Source organism: Trachemys scripta, chromosome 1 (genome assembly GCF_013100865.1).
Source record: "Trachemys scripta elegans isolate TJP31775 chromosome 1, CAS_Tse_1.0, whole genome shotgun sequence".
NCBI lineage: Eukaryota > Metazoa > Chordata > Testudines > Emydidae > Trachemys > Trachemys scripta.
In genome coordinates this window covers 111,217,693-111,233,944 of record NC_048298.1, presented here as the reverse complement: position 1 = coordinate 111,233,944, position 16,252 = coordinate 111,217,693, and the positions used below count along the sequence as shown (strand labels likewise).

Genomic DNA, 16,252 nt, shown 5'->3' with positions numbered 1-16,252 from the left:
GGCAGACTCCATTATCATACTAGATTAATTTGAAGGCAGGTTTTACAATATCTGCTTTTATGATGAAGGGTTTTGTTTGTTTGTTTTTGTTTGTAATTGCTCTTATTCATGTTGTCATAGCCTGGGAGACAGCCCTGTGTTTAGCAAACAATCATGCAAATCACACAGAGGAAAAGGAGACTATTACTTTTTTAGCTGAGAGTTATGGAGCTTAGAGATGGGCCGGAAAAACGAAGCACAGCTTTAGATCGGTGTCAGCATTTTGAACACTACAATTTTTGAGGCTGTTCTGACCAATCCTGCAAACACCGAATCTGCATGTAATATCACACATATGTGATTCTCACTGAGTTCAGTGGGATGGCTTCTGTGCTTAAGTGTACAAGTGTTTCTAGGATAAAGGTCTTGGTTTCGCATGTTACCGGTACGCGGTAAAAAAAGTGCAAATTTCAGAACAAGATCAGGGGCTGGATTCCAATCTCCTCCCCCGCTCCCAGCTACTCCAAATGTATGGATTTGGTTTGAATGCCGGGTTGAACGCCCTTCCCGATTACTTCTGTATTGATTTTTCATAAAAAAAGTACAGCGCGTCTAATTAACCTTCAACAAAATCCGGAGTCACATACTGTACTCAGCTGCTTTGACGGGAACAGGCAATAAGGTCAGGGCGCACACACAACACACCACGGAGGTAAAAGCTATCAGGATCGAGCGGGTCTGAACACCAGGTTAGTGAGAACGCGGCTCAGCTCACCCGATGCGGGGAAGAATATGGCCAGCAGGGGGCGCTCTGGCCTGCGGAAAGCCTGAGCGCAGCGGCAAGCGGCAGAGGCGGGCGCTTTGGAACCCTGAGCTGCCTGCTGCGTCCTCCCCTCGCTGCTGCACTTTGTTCCACGAGCAGCAGCAGCAGCAGAAAGCCAGAACCGGGGGGGAGCAGCGTAACCTGGGTGCCTCCTTCCCCGAGGCTGGTTATCTATGCGCCGGAGAGAGCCCTCCTGACGGGGGGACACTCCTTGGCCACCTCGCGCCTAGGGCTGGGGGGATTTCCCTGCCGCCCTCCCCTGCAGCTCGCCCCCGGTGCAAGGGAAGCCTGGTGGCGGCACATCAGCTGCTGCCTGCAAGGAAGGAAAACAACCCCTCCAAAGGTAAGAGGCTCCCAAAGGCAGCAGCAGGGACTGTGGTGGGCTGGGATGTTCCCAGCTGATTGGGTCCCCTTTTGTCCTCCTTTAACTCCCCCGACCCCACAAATTGTGTGTGTTTGTTTTTGCATGTGTGCTTGTTTTGTAATATGGCGAATTGCAATGCCCACTGCCACCCTCCCTTCCCCTGTTTCAACTGGTGTGGGGGGTAGAGACTGGAAGCCCTCAGGCTGGGAGCCTTGTGTGTGTTTTAACTCCTTCAGAACCTGCCAGGTGACTCCTTCCCTAGCGTATTTCAGACCTGTGCTATACAAGTAGAGTGAGAGGGTGTTTCTTTTTCTGGGTTCCTCCCCCCCACACCTTGTCAGGGTGTTGGGGAGACAAACGCTGCTGATGTGTCTCTAATTTTTCCTGGTAACTTCAGCGGTAGCTGCCACACCTGCTCTCTGATCTTGTCAGCTGGGCTTCCACCACGGGAGGTTTGTAGCTGATTTTATTGTCCCCCTGGAGTAGAGGCTGTTTGCAGTACTGGTACCTGTGTGTTGTTAATGACTTTCCACCCCTTTAGGTAAGGTGATCTGGCTCATGTTATCAATTTGTCAATATCAGACGATGCCCTAATTAGGGGGGTTGGGCAAGAGGGACTAGCAGTGTAGATCCCCACCTCCCTTTTAGCAGGTGATTTGGATCTTCCTGATTATAGTATCACTTTCTGGCTTTTCTGAAGGCAGCTCTTCTTGTCTGTGACTAACAATTCAGTTTTTTTGGGTGGGATACCTTTGTCTGTCCCACTCCGTTTTACTCCTCTGTTGTCTTTGATCTTCTCTCTTCAACCTTTTCCCTCCTCTTTGCTATCTTTCCTTGGCACGCACCCTCCCCCCCCCAGCTTGTTCTAGGCTCTAACACCAGTGGTGGTCTCATGGTCTGTCTTAAGGGATCCCCAGCAGGACTAGGTACACCATGATTTCCCAGGGGGATAAATATTTTTGTATTGGGAGTGAGCACCCAAAAAGCAATTCCACAGCTGGGAATAAAGCCTGGTTTAAAACTGGTTAATAGCAACCATAAAAATAGCTAGAGGGACAGATGTTCCTACTACTACTTTGTTGTTCTCCCTTTCCTCAGTTTTAATATCATGGTAGAACAGATGAAATATGAATAAAGATGAACACCTTTAGCTGTGAACTGCAGCCATAAAACCCCATTGACCTCAATGGGATTGCATATATATAAATAATAGTGGAATTTTCATTTAAAACGAAGTACGGAGGAGGAGCTATGTGATGAAACCTGTGTTCAAATGTATGCTCAGTAGGGGGTTTTCTGACTTTTTTCTGTAGCATAGGCCACATCTTAACAGGGTGTCTCTTAGACATCTCCCCTCCCATTTCTGATCATGTGGCTCTTCTCCTCTTTCCATTTGCCCTTGCACGACATCCTGTGTCAGCTACCAAAACTGCTTATGTGGGAAGGTAATGTTAGCCAAACATTTGTATACTAGCAGCTGGAAACGAGGAGAGTAAGCGCCATATGCCCAAGCACCTCTCCATGGAACACCCAGGCAAGTGCTTCACAGACGATTGTTTGACTACTGCTGCACTAGGCCATATGCGAGACGAATTTGGCATTCTCAACTTAGTTTTTAATGACCAGTAGGGGACCTGAGATTTTTTTTTTTTAAAGGTTTATGTGACATAAGGAAGGGGCTCTGCATTCTGTCTTGGTGTCCACGCTGTTAGTAAAACTTTTGTATCGACAATGACCAGGTTTGGTCTAAAGGACATCATGGAGCTAATTGCCAGGTATATTTTTTGTACAATGACTGTCTTGTACACGGCTAGTGAATAAGTGTTGTTGGCAGATTTGTATCTTTAGTCAGGGTAACATGATACTTCTGCTTTTTACTTTTTTGTATATTTTTATTTTATTGGCATGGACTCTAATAACACAATTGTCTTTGAAGATTATTTTTATTGTACAACAAGTTATGAAACCCTCTAGGATTACATTATAGGTGTGTGTGTACGTATGTATATACTGTGAAGTTTTTGTATCTGATTCTTCATGGTCTTTGATCTAAAACTTTTTGAATGGTTTTATCTGACAGATGCAATTGGGAAGAAGTAAATACAAATAAATGTCCAATTAGAAGGAATACACTGTGATTGAGAGTTACCAGGACATACATAAATTATTATACAGAATGAACAGTTATTCTAATGATGCAGATTAAAAATGGGAGTATTTTGCCATACAAGTAATTTTTTTTCAGTCAGATGTTAACTTCACACATGAAATATGATTTTCAGTCCAGCTGGAAACGTATCATAGAATATCAGGGTTGGAAGGGACCTCAGGAGGTCATCCAGTCCAACCCCCTGCTTGAAGCAGTACCGATCCCCAACTAAATCATCCCAGCCATGTAAAATCACTTCTGTTAACTGCAGCATTTTTTCCCCCTGTGGGTGAAAGTTAAACACATAACGTTAAATAATTGGTGCCTCCAGAGCAGGGCCGGCTCCAAGCACCAGCTCACCAAGCATGTGCTTGGGGCGGCGCCTGGAGGGGGGCAGTGCGGCGGGGCGCTCAGGCCCGAGAGTGGGGCCGCGACTGGGCTCGCCGCCCTCCCCAGCGGCGCTCCGGCCGGTCGGGGAGAGCGGAGAGCCCTGGCCGGGCTCGCCGCCCTCCTCTGCCGTGCTGGGAGGGGGGCGGCGGGTGGCTTTTTTGCCTAGGGCGGCAAAAAAGCCAGAGCCGGCCCTGCTCCAGAGCCTAAATATATCAAAACTTCTCCCTTTGCAACTGTAATGGAATAATAGAAAACTTGAAGGCACACATGGTAAGGACTGCAGTTACAGAATGCTTGCTGACTTTCATTTCAGTGACTAGTATTTGCTTCTCTATCATCCTTCTCTCAAGTACTGTGCTATCCAGTAAACTGGGAGGCCTTGTATCCTTGGTCCTCCAAGGTTTTTCTTTGAATTTTACAGAGTCTCTTCTCTTTAACCTGAATGGCTGGTAGCCAGCAAGAAAAGTGATTTAACACCTTTGAATGATGCTGTCTCAATCCTCCGATTAGAAAAAGTTCCAGTGATGCTTTACACTGCTGTGTGTATTGATTTTCCTAAAGTGGCCGGGATAGACCACCTTCATATGGCGAGGCTTGTTTTTTATATTTTCTTTGGTACAGAATTTTCCATAAAACCAATTTTGTGTGTCTATGCCACTGAGATCCAAAGTTTTCAAACATCCTGGCTCTGAGTTGGCTTTCCAAGTATGCTATGCAATGGTTTGCAACTACATGGCTTTTAGCCATCTTTTTGATCTGTCTTTATTAATGTGTGTTGCAGTTATCAATGGCTTTAACCTTCTTGGAGCTTTTACCTTTTCATTGTTTTCCCTATCGCAGTCTCTAGTTAAATGGTCACTGTCACTTGAAAATCACCTTTTTGTCTGAAAATCTTGTACTTGCTATAGTTATGAGGAATAGCTACGTTTCTGATCCTGCAGACGTATACACTTATTAAACTTAAGCCAGTGAGTGGTTTTGCTTAAATCAGTAGGACTGCTGGTGTGCATAAAACTGAGCGTTTGTGCAAGTGTTTGCAAGATTGAGACCTTTGGTTGCTCTAACTGAAAGGTTAGAGAAAATATGTTTGTACATTTGATACCTTTGTGAAGAGTCAGTTTTGCTGTTCCCCTGTAAAATTAGTAATTTTCTTCCTTGTTGAAAAGATCTCAATTAACATTAATGTGGGAGCAGAAAAACCCTACGCCCCTCCTATTTTTTTTTTTTTTTTTTAAATCCAGGATATATAATTCAAAGGGTGCTGTGTCAGAAACTAGTCAGTTAAAATAGACCTTGTCAGCTTGAACTTTGAGCTCATCTCCATTTTGATCTGAGACCCGAATTCCCTCAAAGTCCAATGCACATGCAAAATGTCAGAAATTGCAACGGAACTGCTCACATGCTTAAAGTTAAGCACTGTGAGGCCAACTGGCAAGAGGGTTACAGAATGTCCTGATTCTGGTATGTACGTTCTGGTTCACCAAAGAGGTCATGTAAGGTCTTAAATGAAAGTGGGGTCACACTCATGCATCCGAAGAAGTGAGGTTTTTACTCACGAAAGCTTATGCCCAAATAAATCTGTTAGTCTTTAAGGTGCCACCAGACTCCTTGTTGTTTTTGTAGATACAGACTAACACGGCTACCCCCTGATACTTGACACCATGCAAGGCACTAAATTTAGCCGTATGGAGTGGAAATCCATCAACCTCAACAAAAAACTTGCACAGATACAGACAGACATCATCTTCCTCTCCAAATGCAAACTCATCATTAATATCATTGTGAAATGTATGTACAGACAATACTGTAGGGAGTAATGTATTTATCCTGAAAATATGTTTTAAAGTCTGTATCAAAGCAAGCTTGACAAACAGGTTTTCTATCAGCTGAGGGATGTTTATTCACCTGTCTCCCTGTTGAGATGTAAATTAAGTATTGTCTCATTCACAATGGGTCTCCCATCACCGATCTAAAGCTGAATGTAAAAATCCCAAAAAGGAACTAAGAGCTAGAGAAACACAGCAATGGAAGAGAACCTTCTCTTGTTATACACTTCAAAGTTTTACTGAACTGTATTCAGTGAACAAAGATACCACATCATGTTGCAACTGGGAAATAAAAGGGCGGTGTGTTTACATTCATGAAAATGGGATCTCAAGCAACCTTGGTTGAAATGCTGCAGAGGACCCTGGGGGCGAAGTAAAGCTAAGTTTGGTCTCTAGAAAGCGTGTTATGATTTTATTTTATATGTAACTTTTTGTTTCCAATTAGCTTACTCACTATCCCTTGAATCTTGAGTTTTTGATAAGAAGCTTATTGTTGTTTTCACTATAAATATGTGGTAGTGCTGTGGTATTAAGCAAGGTGCTGATCCTGAGCTGAACCATATGAGCGGGTGTGCATACTGTTCCTCTGGGAACAGCAGACCTGGTATTTCTGTGAGTGTTCAGTGGTTCAGCTGAACACTACCGGGGAGCTTTTCAAAGGGGCTTGGGGACTAGGGTCCACCTATTGCTAACCTGCAAAGCAAGGTAAGGACTAGCACTGCCCAGAGGAGAGTGTTTGGGGGGCTAACAGGCTGGTGATATCAGGGAGCTGACACCCAGTTAAGCACAAGCAAGTCTACCTCTCAGTGGAGGCAGAGGGGGGTAACAAGGTGACTCTCAGTCCTGGGTACCCTGAGAACTGACACAAGCACATGTGTATGTGTTTGCAAGATCGGGGCCTTGGGTGTTATATGCAACTGTAATCGGTCAAACATTTCAGACTTCTTTTTTTCAGTTGGGCTACACACATGAGTAAAATTACATATGCCATGAATCTTTGCGGGATCAGGGCCTAAACTGGAAATAGCTGATTGCAAATCATCTTGTTTTGTCTTGATTACCTCCATCATTTTCTTGCAATATGTATATCCAAATGTTTAGCCAGCTAAAAGTGAAAATGGTAGAAACCTTCAGCTGGAAAAAAGTACTGCTGATCAGTCTTCTAACTTCTGTGTAGCATATTAAACAGTATCTCCATTTAGCCACTTCTAAGGATTTTGTGCAATGTAGTTTTGATACTTTATCTGTGACCCTCCTTTTTAAAAAGGTAAACATTCTGTCTGTATCTGGTCTCAGAGCTCCACTCAGACCAGCCTCTTCATCAGTAACACAATTGGGAAATTGCCATATTTTCCAGTAGAGTGCAAATCTTTGATAATTCATAACAAGTCTTGTATTTGGATACAGACTGGCTACCTAGTGAGGAGGGCTTTAAACTAGGTTTGAGGGGGGCAGGTGAGTCACAAACATGGAGACCTGGGAGAAGGGTCAGAATTTGGGGGGAGCATGGGCTGTTATAGCAGAGATAAAGGAGAGACAAGACAGAACGGGGGGGAGGAAGGGGGAATCAAATCAGTATCTTGGATGTCTGTATACTAATGCAAGAAGTATGGGGAATAAGCAGGAAGAACTCAAAATGCTAGTAAATAAACACAATGATGACATAGTTGGAATCACAGAGATTTGGTGGGATAATAAGCATGACTGGAATATTGGTATAGAAGGGTACAGCTTGCTCAGGGAGGACAGGCAGGGAAAAAGGGGAGGAGGTGTTGCCTTATATTTTAAAAATGTATACACTTGGACTGAGGTTGAGATGGAAATAGGAGATTTATTAAAAGTCTCCAGGTAAGGCTAAAAAGGGTTAAAAACAAGGGTCGTGCCATGGTAGGGATCTACTACAGACCACCTAACCAGGAAGAAGAGGTGGATGAGGCTTTTTTTTTTTTTTAAACAACTAACAAAATCATCCAAAGCACAGGACTTGGTGGTGATGGGGGACTTCAACTACTCAGACATCTGTTGGAAAAATAACACAGCGGGGCACAGATTAGCCAAAAAGTTCTTGGAATGTATTGTAGACAATTTTATTTCAGAAGTTGGAGAAATCTACTAGGGGAAAGGCTGTTCTAGATTTTATTTTGACAAATAGGGTGGAACTGGTTGAGGATTTGAAAGTGGAAGGCAGCTTGGGTGAAAGTGACCATGAAAGGGAAGAGTTCATGATTCTAAGGAATGATAGGAGGGAGAACAGCACAATAAAGACAATGGATTTCAAGAAGGCAGGACGTTATCAAACTCAAGGAGTTGGTAGGTAAGATCCCATGGGAAGCAAGTCTAAAGGGAAAAACAATTGAAGACACTTGGCAGTTTTTCAGAGAGACATTATTAAGAGCACAAGAGCAAACTATCCCATGGTGTAGGAAATATAGGAAGTATGGCAAGAGACCACCTTGGCTTAACCAGGAGATCTTCAATGATCTAAAACTCAAAAAAGAGGCTTACAAAAAGTGGAAACTAGGTCAAATTAAAACGGATGAATATAAACAAATAACACAAGTATGTAGGGACAAAATTAGAAAGGCCAAGACACAAAACGAGATCAAACTGGCTAGAGACATAAAGGGTAACAAGAAAACATTCTACAGATTGATTAGAAGCAAGAGGAAGACCAAGGACAGGGTAGGCCCGTTACTCAATGGGGGTGTGGGGAGAATAATAAAAGAAAATGTGGAAATGGCAGAGGTGCTTAATGACTTCTTTGTTTCAATTTTCACCAAGAAGGTTGGTGGTGATTGGACGTCTAACATAGTGAATGCTAGTGAAAATGAGGTAGGATCAGAGGGTAAAATAGGAAAAGAACAAGTTAAAAATTACTTAGACAAACTAGATGTCTTAAAGTCACCTGAGCCTGATGAAATGCATCCTAGAATACTCAAGGAGCTGACTGAGAAGATATCTGAGCCATTAGCGATTATCTTTGAAAAGTCATGGAAGATGGGAGACATTCCAGAAGACTGGAAAAGGGCAAATATAGTGCTCATCTATAAAAAGGGAAATAAGTACAATGTGGGGAATTACAGACCAGTCAGCTGGTTGAAAAACCGTTCCCAGAGAGTAATCAGTGGTTCACAGTCATGCTGAAAGGGCATAATGTGTGGGGTCCCAGAGGGATCAGTTCTGGATCCGGTTCTGTTCAATATCTTCAGCAATGATTTTGATAATGGCATAGAGGGTATACTTATAAAGTTTGCGGAAGATACTAAGTTGGGAGGGGTTTCAAGTGCTTTGGAGGATTGGATTAAAATTTGAAATGTTCTGAAGTAAATAGGATGAAATTCAATAAGGACAAATGCAAAACACTCCATTGAGGGAGGAACAATCAGCTGCACACATACAAAATGGGAAAAGACTGCCTAGGAAGGAGTACTGCGGAAAAGGATCTGGGGGTCATAGTGGACCACAAGTTAAATATGAGTCAACAGGGTAACACTTGCCAAAAAAAAAAAAAAGCGAACATCATTCTGGAATCTATTAGCAGGAATGTTGTAAGCTAGACATGAAAAGTAATTCTTCTGCTCTACTCCGCACTGATTAGGCTTCAGCTGGAATATTGTGTCCAATTCTGCATGCCACATTTCAGGAAAAATGTGGACAAATTGGAGAGTGTAGAGAAGAACAAAAATGATTAAAGATCTAGAAAACATGAACTATGAGGGAAGACTGAAAAAATTGGATTTGTTTAGTCTGGAAAAGAGTAGACCGAGAGGGGACATAAGTCTTCAAGTACATAAAAGGTTGTTACAAGGAGGAGGGAGAAGAATTGTTCTTCTTAACCTCTGAGGATAGGACAAGAAGCAACAGGCTTAAATTGCAGCAAGGGAGGTTAAGGTTGGACATTAGGAAAAACTTCCTGTCAGGGTGGTTAAGCACTAAATAAATTGCTATGGGAGGTTGTGAAATCTCCATCATTGGAGATTTTTAAGAGCAGGTTAGACAAACACCTGTCAGGGATGGTCAGATAATACTTAGTCCTGACATGAGTGCAGGGGACTGGACTAGATGACCTCTTGAAGTCCTTTCCAGTCCTATGATTCTATGATCTTGTGTCCCGTGACACTTCAAATATGTTGGGTTGTTGTATTTCAATGAAATATCGAAAAGCTGTCCCCCCCCCCCTCCTCTTCCCCCTCGCCCCCAGCATTTTGAAACTGATATCTCTGGAGAGTGATGATAGGACTTGCTGTGAATGGTAAAATGTTTGCCACAACACTGGAAAATCAGTCTGCTTCCAAATTATGTTAATACTCCAGTGTGTTAAACCAGGCCTTGTGTAGATCTATCCTCTTTTTTTTTTTTTTTTTTTTTTTAAAGGGATGATATTAATGGGTGTGTTAATGTTTGATAGAGGTTTTATCTTATAAACACTTCAAAATCAAACTATAACATGCAAACATGGAATTTAATTAGTCCAGGGCTTCAAAAAATACCACACATTGACTAGTTAACCTACCAGCCAGAAGGTAATATGAAAGACGAGGGAAAACTCTACAAGTGAAGCCTACAGGCAATCCTACGCACCTAGTCCCAGATCCTCTGAAAGGTACTGAGGCTCCTAACTTTCATTGAAATCTATGGGAGTGAGATGCCTAATTTTCCAAGAGGATCTGGACCCTATTCTCTCTAATGGGAAGAGGCAAGATGGTGGGCTTCCGTCTAAGGTATTGTTCCTTGACCTTGCTTCATCTTCTGTATCTCGCTCCCAGGTGTGTAAGGAAGATACTTTTCCCTCTCACTTCTCACTTGCTGGAAGTGAGAGGGAGTTTATGCTGATTTCCTGGCCCACTTCGGAACCTTTTGACTGCTGTAGGGGACACAAAAGCAGCGTGGCTTCTAAGAGCCTGGGTGGAGTTTGCAGGGCTGACAGCAAAAACATCTTTCACTTTGCAAACTGACCAAACTTGATTGGAAAATCCTTCAAGAGAGATTGAATGAGGAACCCTCTGATGTCATTTTGTAGTTTCTCTTTTGATAGTACTGACATTAATACTAAAATCAAACAAATGAAAACAGTAGTTTTAATTTTTTTGTATTGGCAGAATTGCCAAATAGGTGGCGACAGGCACAATGAAAACCTTTTACAAGGCTTTTTCTATTGAAAGGCTCCTTAATATTCTGTCCCCCGAACCCAATTGGAGGAGTAGCAATTAATGTAATGTCTTCTAAGTATAGCTAGAGATCATATTTGGCTCATTCACAGTGTCTAGAGATAATGATGATTTATCTATAATTTTGAATGCCTAAGATTGTGCTAGGCACTTTGGAGAGACAAGTAAAGACATGATGGTGCCTACTGAATGTATGTTGCTTCCTCAATGGTTCCCAGAAATACACACCATCGGAGAACATAGGCATTAATTTAGTTTTAATTAGAAGGTTGTTATACTTTAGAGCTCTGTAGAATAAAGCTGCTTTACCTTGACTCACAGGTACTTCAGTTAAACCCACTGCATTATCACTGGGCGCCTCAATGCTTGGCGCCTCAATGCTTGCCACCTAGGGATATTTTTAGCAGGAGAATAAAGGGTTGTATTATGTGGGGGTGAGCTGGTATTGCTTATTGACTTGTTCTTCTGTGAGTAAAAACTCTCTTTACCCTTGTAGAAAAACAGGCACTGGGCTTGCTGCTATTAATTTCCTTAAGACACTAAAATGCTGTCTTGAGCAGTTGAGAAAATCAAAGTCACATGTTAGCACTACCTTTTCATCTGATGGTTACTGACAGGTCCAAAAACACTGGGCAAGTAAAGTGTTTAATTTACACCTGCTGCAGTTTTACAAAGTCTGAGCTAAAAAGGAAAAATCTCATGAGACTGAACAAGCATATTTATTCTCTTAACACTTGCAGCTATACAGTGTGATTTAACAAGATCGCGAAGCGTGTTTTAGCAATGTTTTCACCTTGGCTGGTTGAAATTCCACCTTACTGTGACTCATTTGCGTAGTGCGCTGGTGACTTCTGCCTGAAATATATGAACTCTGGTTAAAGGGTTTGTTCTTTCTTCCCTGTGTGGAAGAGAGAACTAGTATTATTCCAGCCTTCTGCAGTGCTCATCTCACAAATGTTCAGAACTTTTTTTTTTGCTAGTGGAGTCAGACTCTTGACATCTTGTTCTAGAGTTTTGCCTCCTCTCTCTCTCTCTCTCCCTATCACAGTGAGTTCTGCTCAGTGTTTGATTTGTGCCAAAGCTGAAGGCACCTCTGGGTTTGCTGCGTCAGTTATGATTGTAAAAAAGTTGCTTGAGGCCCGGAATGTAAGTGCTTGAGCCCTGGCACCCCTTTGGCGGTGCTCTTGGGATGCCTTCATCCTTACTTCATCCTTACAGCCAAATCTCGGACACTTTCCAGAGCAGTCGTCTTAAAATTGAATCTGGCCTAATTATTCTTGAGGGAGTGTGTTGTGCTTTGTCTAATTTATAGGCTGGGATTTTCAAAGACACTTGAGGGAGTTAGGTGCCTCACTCCTTCAAGCCCCTTGGAAAATCACAATTTATTTCATGAATATTTTGGAGCAAATGTAGAAAAAGTAGGCATTCAATGGTTTGAATTTACGAGAGCTGAGATTCATTGGAGAGTTTAGCAACTCTAATCTCTAAAGTTATCCAGAAAAGAAGATGGAAATATTGGGGACGTGTTCAGAATGAAGCCAGAATATCTGCTATGGCAGGCGTGCTATTGGGCAGCCGGAGGAACACACGCAAGGAGCCAGCTGAAAGAATCCCTCTGTTGAACATTACAGAGAGGGAAAAGTTATGAAATATAACAACTTTGCATGTCCTCTATGAGAGGCCCAGATTAGACAGGGCTGGTGGAGCCTGGTGCATGCCCTAAGTGACATCTGATATGGGAAAGATCTGGATTCAGATAAATGACTGTATTACATATGGTTTATGTATTAGAAACCTTTGTACTACAGTGGAACGTTCATCTTGTTTTTTCAGCTACCCAGTGTAGTTTTGTAGTGTTATGAATGATGATGATAAATTGAGTTCTTGCTGTGAAATCTAGTCATACCGTGGTTTTGGGTTTGTTTGTTTTTTTCATATCAAGGTGTATTTGAAGAGAGCTTGATGATCCCCTGGCCTTTTAATAAATGGAGAAGTCAGTCATATATTTATGTGCCTCTAAAATAATTTGCAGCTTCACAAATTAGTGCGAGCATTCCATTGGCCTTAACTGCAGTTTTATAAGTTCATCCAAAGGCAGAATTTGGGTCCTACTAGCTTAGTTATGTAATTTTACACTTTTTTCTCCTCTTGGATGTCCCATCATCAGCTCTAGCTTAATCTTGCCACAATGGACCTTTTTTATCTGTGCTCCTAATTCCTCTCCTCTGCTTGTATCATTATTTACAGATCCACAATCCTTCCTATGTTCTCATACTATTGGTGTAATTTTTATCTCTTCCTCTCTCTGTGTCTAGGGATAAAGAATGGTCTGGGAGTTAGGAGCAGATGAAAACATCCCTCCTTCAGTACCGAGTGGTGGTATCTGAACAAGAAACTGGGAGCAAGTTGCTCCTGGGGAGATTGACACACTTTGTGGTCTGGTGCAAGTCTTTTATAGCCAGAGTTTTCAGAGGTGCTCAATTCTCCTGCAAGTAGGACTTGACATGCTGGTCCCTCTAGTCCAGTATCTTGTCTCTGACAGTGCCAGAATCTTCAGAGCAGTAGGCAGTTATGGAATAACCTGCTCATTGGGAAATCTTCTATTTAATCCCTATTGGTCAGAGGGAGGTGCTAATGCACCTATTAAACTCTGGAGGTTTTGTAACTCTGGATGTTCTTATTATCCATGTTGTTGTTAGGACTTATGACCTACAGTCCTGGACCAGGTCCCCATTGTGCTAGTGCTCTACAATCACAGAACACAAAGATGGTCCCAGCCCCAAAGAGCTTACAGTATAAATGAAGTCATTGGCCTTGGTAACAGATGTTTCACTTCCGCCTCTGTTTTCCCATTTGTAAAACAGGTACCTCCATCTCAGCAGTTTTGTGGTGATTATTTAAGCAAATGCTTGTACAGCCTTTTGAAGATGTAAAGCACTACATAAATGTGAAGTATTATTTTTACTAGCAGCTGGTTCATCCTAATTGGCGCAATGAAAGTTCCAATGCTAATGGCAGCATTATACTTGTTCTGTGTTGACTGGCTTTCCTGGTTATTAGACTCCTAAGAGTTTCTGCCTTGCCATTGCTTCATTTGGGAAATGAGCCTTACAAATATTGAACAAGATAGATAGCCCACCCCATTGGTCTTGTAGCAGTTGGGATAGATATTTTCTCTTTCTATCAAGTTAGTGTCTTTTTCATGCAACGTAGCGCTCTTTCTGCATGCTCTGACATCATCCTAGTACACTGAATCTAGTGCCCCCATCACAGAGAAACAAAAGAGGCATTCAGGATGGTAGTAAAAGTGCTGGTCAAGACTATACTGAGGACAGGGGAGATGAGCAAAGCTGTCCTCTGTTACCTAATCATTGTGAATTACCTAACTGGCTTCAAAAGTACTAGAACTCCACAATTGCAATATTAAAAAATCCTTTTTTGGAGCATCTACAATATCAGCAATGCACAGTATTAAATGGGATGTGGGCTATGCCACTGTGACAGAATACACTCCTGTATTCCTACCTTACACTTGTTAGTAATAATCTTTGTGCAGAATATGCCTTGGAAGGTATCATTTGAAAACTAATAACTCTGTGGACAATAATATCATGGTAACACGTATGTAACAACATTATAAGTGAAGTTCTGAACATGAGCTGAAATCATGACTGAAGTGTGTTTGCCAGACAGGTCTGGGGAGTGGATAAACCTGTTTTTCAAAGAAAAAGGACAAGCTGATACTTGGCCAGGTATCATCAAAGTTGGGCCATTACCTATCAAGTGGCCATTCTTGGGCAAGGAAAGGGAGCAGAAACAAACAGATCTGCAGCTTAAGCAAACAATTTAGCAACCCCCCACTAGACATCATGTCTCCTTGCTCTCAGCTGGAAAGAACTTTATCTAGGGAGCCACCCTCTGGAAGATGCATTTCAAAGGGGGACTGAACCATAAAAGTGAGGGGCAAAAACACCCCAAGTTGTCTCTCCTATCCATCTCTCTTGAACCTAAGAAGACAAAAGAATCCAGCTCTATGACTTTAGGGGTGATTTGAAGATTGGTCACTATGGCTGTTGGAAGCATGTGGTAAGAATTTTACCTTGGACAAAGCCTAGCTTGTAAAGTTTTAGTACTAGGAAGTGTTTTATCTTGTAACCATTTCTGACTTTAATGTATTATTATTTGTACTCATTTAAAATCTACATCTTTGTAGTTAAATAAACCTTTTTTTGTTCTTTAAGCAAAATTAATCCAGTGTTGTGAACTGTGTGGGTAAGTCCATTTAGGATGGCAAGTTGTTGTATATTGTTCCCTTATAGGGATAATGGACCGTTATTATCTGAGAGCTGGTAATGCAATACAGAATACACATTTTTTGGGGAAAATCCAGGATAGGAAGTGTGTTGGGGTCACCCTGCATGTGTAACCAAGGCTGGTGGAATCCCAAGTGTGACTGGAGTGCTGCTGGCAGGCTGCAGTTATACACAGACACTCGGGATGTGAGTGGCATGCTGGAAGGCTGTTTGTGAATGACCCAGGTGGCAGCTACAGCAGCAAGGCAGTGTAAGGCACCCAAGGTTGCAGGGCAGGGGTGACACAACCTCCTTAATGTCTGGATTGCACCCTGAAATGTCATAGCCATCCAGTGTGAAAATTTATTGGAAGCCAGCCACTGGCAGTTGTGTTCATGACATTGATATGTAAGAGATGGATGTTTGCTATTTCCCTACGTTTATTTTTCCTTTTTGGAAATGTTAGTCTGTGGTTGGAAATGTGGGGAAAGAGACATGGTAATCCATAAATATTAGGCTTTGGGTTTTTTTAGATTTGCATTTGTGAAATATCCATGATTTGGTGCTGAGCTATTTTTATTAACATCCTAGTTCTTATCACATGTAAACAACTTGTAAAAGGAGGATGGGAACACTGTCTTTAAGCCTCTGATTTCCAAATTGCAAGGAAGAGAAAGGAAGATTGATTCCAATGGGCTTGAAGGTAGATTGTGGGCCCCTCCTATCCCATTTTTTTTTTTTTTTTTTTTAAGTAGTGAAATAAGAGAGAAAAAGAACTAGCCTGAGGCTACAGAAATATTGGTTGGATTAGCAGTTCTTGCTCATGTAGAAAACCTTTCCTTTGCTATCAGCTTTGAACAGTGCTATTGGAACAGTGACATTTGAAACTAAAAGGAATAAAAATGTGGTGGAACTCTGGCAAATTACTTGCAGTCTCCCCAAGCCATCTCTGTTCAAGAATGCTAAGGGAACAAGAGGGAATGAGGTAATTACAGCAAAAGGAACAATTTGGTTAATCTGTTTTTACAAATATATCCTGAGGATTTGATAGGGAAAAAGATCATCCAGTCACTTTACAAGACTTTACAATATTATTCTGTTGGAATATTAGGAATGGATTAATGATCATAAAATATTTTGGCTTTGAGGGAGATTTGTGGATCTCTTTCATTGGTTGTAAATATTATGGTTGGCATATAATGGTTTTGAATAACAGAACACTTTGGGTAACCTGTTCCAACGTTCTTAATTGCCAATTTAT

The 16,252-nt window shown here is 41.9% G+C and overlaps 1 protein-coding gene across 4 annotated transcripts in view; it reads left to right on the top strand.

The window, feature by feature from the left end:
* Positions 1 to 871: 871 nt before the first annotated feature.
* EPS8 (epidermal growth factor receptor pathway substrate 8) overlaps positions 872 to 16,252 on the top strand; it is a 190,690-nt gene continuing 175,309 nt past the window's right edge. For 3 of the 4 annotated variants that reach the window (XM_034781873.1, XM_034781889.1, XM_034781882.1), the window contains exon 1: positions 872 to 1,145. The gene's annotated coding sequence lies outside the window, so the exon portion shown is untranslated. Of the gene's footprint in view, positions 1,146 to 2,918; positions 2,942 to 16,252 lie in introns of those variants that run through there. The other variant, XM_034781905.1, reaches the window with a different exon arrangement.